The sequence below is a fragment of the Vespa crabro genome, chromosome 4, assembly GCF_910589235.1.
Source record: "Vespa crabro chromosome 4, iyVesCrab1.2, whole genome shotgun sequence".
NCBI classification, from domain to species: Eukaryota; Metazoa; Arthropoda; class Insecta; order Hymenoptera; family Vespidae; genus Vespa; species Vespa crabro.
Genome location: NC_060958.1, coordinates 6,473,287 through 6,478,286, shown reverse-complemented (window position 1 = coordinate 6,478,286; position 5,000 = coordinate 6,473,287). Strand labels below are relative to the sequence as shown.

At 33.7% G+C, this 5,000-nt stretch overlaps 1 protein-coding gene across 5 annotated transcripts in view; it reads right to left on the bottom strand.

The window, feature by feature from the left end:
* LOC124423380 (TOX high mobility group box family member 3-like) overlaps positions 1 to 5,000 on the bottom strand; it is a 209,347-nt gene that overhangs the window by 31,960 nt on the left and 172,387 nt on the right. The gene's annotated exons all lie outside the window — the stretch shown is intronic.

Below are 5,000 nucleotides of genomic sequence, written 5' to 3'. Positions count from 1 at the left end.
CGAAGTTTTGCTTCCCTCTCTCTTTCCTTCTCTCTCTCTCAATCTCTCTCTCTTTCTTTCTTTTTCTTCTCATAGCTTCATCGTCGTTTCTTTCTCACGGGCCGATTAGAAGGGCGATAAAATCCGTCACTGGCATTAGTTAATTAGAGGTACTACATTTATATATTCGTCCATACGTTTCTCAAGTATTTCACTGTCTCTCTCTCTCTCTCTCTCTCTATATATATATATATATATATCTCTTTTTCTCTTTTTCTAACTCCTTTGTCCTATTGTCTTTCTGTAGCACCCTTAATCGCGTATAAAAAAATGTTCGGCCTACCTCACTCTTAATCGGTTTCTGTGACCGAAAGAGCATGACGCTATGACGACTCGGTAATTAAACGCTAATTCATCCTACTAATCGGCGAGCAATCTTTCTCTTTCTCTCTCTCTCTTTTTCTTTTTTACTCACTCACTCTGTCGCTATCTCTCTCTCTCTCTCTCTCTCTCTCTCTCTCTCTCTCTCTCTCTCTCTTTCTCTCTCTTTCATTGTCCTTTCTTTCGTTTCAATCATCGATTCCCTTCATCGCAATTGCTTCCACTCAACTCGGCCAATTTTTAATCGATCGACGTCGTCCCTTTTCTTCTTTCCTTCCTTCCTTCCTTCCTTTCATCCTTTTTCTTTTTCCCCCTTGTCTCTCTCTCTCTTTCTCCCTCTCTCTCTCTATCTTTCTCTCATTCTATGGGATAAAGTATTAAAAGAAGTTTCTTTTATAGTATAGAGTACAGTATAGTATATAGTATATCCAATCCAATCATCGAATTACATTTTTTTCCTTCCTTTTTTGTTTTTTTTTTTTTTTTGTTCCCCTAGTAGTATGTACTCGAAAGAAGATTGAAAACGATTTCTTCGTGAATCGATAAAGAATAAAGACGATACGACGAACTCCTGTCGATGGAAAGTTTATATAATTGTATATGTGTATCTCTCTCTCTCTCTCTCTCTCTCTCTCTCTCTCTCTCTCTGCATGTATATATATATATATATATATATATATATATAAGACGAGCGAAAGTACGTTCCATTAATCGAAGAAATCTTAATGATGAACGGTCATGTCCATAAACGTCAATGTATTATGGAATATTAATTTGAAATATTGAGCTATGACTTGGAATATGGAAAATCGACGGATAATACAACGTTCGAAAGCTTTTTAAAAGCTTCTACGAGTATTTACAAAGTGCGCAAAGGAGGAAAAGAGAAAGTGATACGGAAAAAAAAAAGAGAGAAAGAGAGCGAGAGAGAGAGAGAGAGGGCGGAGGGGTGAGGAACGAATGAACGAAAAAAAAAGAAAAGAAAAAGAAAAATCGTTTTTATTGCGATCGGTATTACGGGCAGGATGTGTAATCATGCGAAACGCGAAAATATATTCTCGTTCACGCATTACAAAAGCAATAAATATCAATTTTTTTCTCTCTCTCTCTCTCTCTCTTCGTTCTGCCTTATCGATCGAGAAATATTAAAATTTATCTTTTTGTATTACCGACCAATCGCGAAGAGAGAAAGAGAAAAAAAAGAGAACCAGCTATCTACGTAAATATAAGATAAGAATAATTCCCACTTCTCTTTCACCCACCTCCCTCCCCCCTCTCTCTTTCTTTCCCTGTAGAAATAGATCGAAATTAAACATTAAAAAATAAATACATAAATAAATAAATAAAAGGAAAGGAAAAGAAAATTGAAAAAAAATAAAAAAACGAAACAAAAAAGAAAAAGAGAAATCAGGAACGTTTTACGTTCAATCGAATAATTCTTAATAAATGAAACATTAATAAATGAATTATTTAATTTAATTTAATAAATAAATAAATTAATTAATCGAATTAATTAAAATTATATTAAATTAAATTGAATTGAATTTGAATTGAATTAAATGAAATTAATTTTGAAAATGATTTAAAATCAAACGGATTTGAAATAATTCGTTATACTCCCACACATTGTGTTCTATCATGAAATGCAAATAGACGTATAGGATTAGTCAGCGTGTAAGCGTAATTATCGCAATTGAGATCAATTACGATAAATCGTTCTTCTCCTTCTCCTTCTCCTTCACTTCCTCCTCCTCCTCCTCCTTCTTTTTTTTTTTCCTTTTTTTTCTTTTCGTCATCGTAGTTGTTTCCAAGGTCCGTCAATAATTTCCAGAGCGCGATATAAATCGGTCGTTTGTCACACGGCCGACGTTGCGCGATTAGCTACGGTTGGACGACGGCATCATCTCTCACCGACTTACGTATAAAATGGTTCTCTTGTTGGTTTGATCGTTGTATCGAATATATCGATTCCGTAGATTTCTACCTACACGTAAAATATTTAATTTAACTCGTGACAGTTCGGTCAAGCGAATAGAACGCACACACACACACAATTTACCGTTGTTATTACTTTATACTTTTCTTTTTTGTCATATTTCATTTATTTCCCTTCTTTCCTTTTCCTTCTCTCTCTCCCTCCCTCTCTCTCACTCTCTCTCTTTCTCTCTCTCTCTCTCCTTTCTCCTAATTCGTATTTTACACAGCGAACAAACACGATCGACCGACCGACGATATCGAATTATTAAATGATAAAATGTTCGCAAATAATATTTCCGTTTTTCTTTCGTTCTCGAACTGTAATTATTTTAAAACCCAACTTAACTACATACATACATACATACATATATACATACATATATCATACATGTATGCATGCATGCATGCATGCACACACACATACGCGCGCGGGCGCACACACACACACACGCTTTTATTCTTTTCTATTATCGTAATTATAGAGAGTAGAAAATTTCTATGAAATCGAAATTGTACTTTATCATCTGTCTTAATCTTTCTCTTTTCCTCTATTTTTCTTATTATCCCCCGTTGGTGTTAATTATCATTCCCTCGTATAATAGCTGACAACGTAATCGACATTACGTGATCCCGTCTGATTTTAAAGGGGCTAAAGAGAGCACCATGATGGAACGTGAAATGATACTCTTTGGAGACGAAGTGTACCGAGACCCCCACCCCACCCCCCTCTCTCTCTTTCTCTCTTTCTAACAGACTATATTTCTTTTTTATCGACCTGTTTACATTAGACAAGCCACTTTGTCGAGGTACAGGAGAAACTTGAGTCACGCGCTTACATGCGAACTAGGAATTACATTTTCACTACTACAAACTCGTTAACCCTCCGTATAATTACAATTGTGTAGTAGAGACTATTATCGTGTTCTCAGTATTGGTGATATTATCTATGGACACAAGGGGGTTGGGAAGGAAGAACGTGTGATGGGGGGGGGGGGGTCGGTCGAGTAGGGGAATTGGAAAATAGCTAATTCTAGAATGCCAATTAAGGACTTGCATAGTTCTTCTCCTCATCGTAGTGTCTTCGTAAGTATACGCTTGAGTGCAACAAAACACACTAATGAAATGAGATATTATAAGCGCTCGTGAGAACGTACTTTGATGACGGCAAAAAAGGATGAAAAGAAAAGGAAAGGAAAGAAAAGAAATGGAAAAGGAAGGAAGGAAGGAAGGAAGGAAGAAAAGAAAAGGGAAAGAAATGATCGTTTCGTTCTCGAGATTACTGACTCTTTTATATGATCTTTTTGTACCCTTCGATATTTTCATCTTTCTTCCGGTATTAAATAAATAAATAAATAAATAAATAAATAAATAAATAAATCAACGAGTAAAAGAAAATAAATAAATCGATAAATGTATAAAAGTAAATAAATAAATCAATCAATTCACATTCACCGATCGACATATATCTAAATGTATGTACGCGTATATCGTAGTTATGATAAACGGTAAAATTATTGAGCACGGTACGTTTAATTTTCAATAATTTCCTCGTCAAAAGTTCTTTGAAATCATTTCTCCTTCAATGTCAACACAGCTTGAAATTTATTAATGGCCTTTGCGTCAAGCTTGCTTGCTTTGGAATATCTTTGCATTATTTTGCACGTCTAAAATTAAAAAGTTATGTAAAAAAAAAAAAAAAAAAAAAGACGAAAAAAAGAAAAGAAAAAAAGGAGAGAGAGAAAAATAAGATAAAATGAAATAAAAAAGAAAAATAAATAAAATTAAATAAAATTTTAAACGAATTGAAATGATATTAAAAAAAAAGAGCAAGAGAGAGAGAGAGAGAGAGAGAGAGAAAGAAGGAAAAAAAAATCAGATAAGATATAAACACACGTCGCATAAAATTCTATAATAGCACCGGTCGGTCGGCGGACATATTGGTAAACAAAATATCTCCGGGCTTCTTATTATTTTAAATTAACGACAGTTTTATTATACAGTTTCGATCGTTACTGGCCGACCAATAAATTTATTGCTTGGCTTATCTCATTATTCGAAGCTAATCGAATGGGGAATAATATTTATCGGCTAACATTCGCGCATAACGCTGATACATGATTTTTCTTTTACAACGACAGATCTCAAAAAAAAAAATATATATATATATATATAAAGGTGTGCGCGAGCACGCGCGTGTCTAAAATAACACATACATATACACATACAGATAGCGAAAAAAGCGAGAAAGAGAAATGCAAAAAGGGGTTGAAATATGTCGACACGCAAAATAATAATAAAAAAGAAAGAAAAATAATAATAATAATAATAATAATAATAATAATAACAACAACAATAATGATGATAATAATAATAATGATAACAATAATAATGGATTTAATACCGCAGAGAATATGTCAAGGATATTTATATTCCTGTCTATATCTATGTATCTAACTATCTATATATCTATATATCTCTCTATTTATCTATCTATCTCTCTATTTATCTATCTGTCTATATTTCTCTTTCTCTCTCTCTTTCTCTCTCTCTCTCTCGCTCTGGAAATGGAATATTTTAGCTGGCAAGGCACACTTCGACTAGCGTTATATCCACGATCGAGAAGTTAAATTAAAATATATAATTTCGTTCTTTCCTCTCTCTCT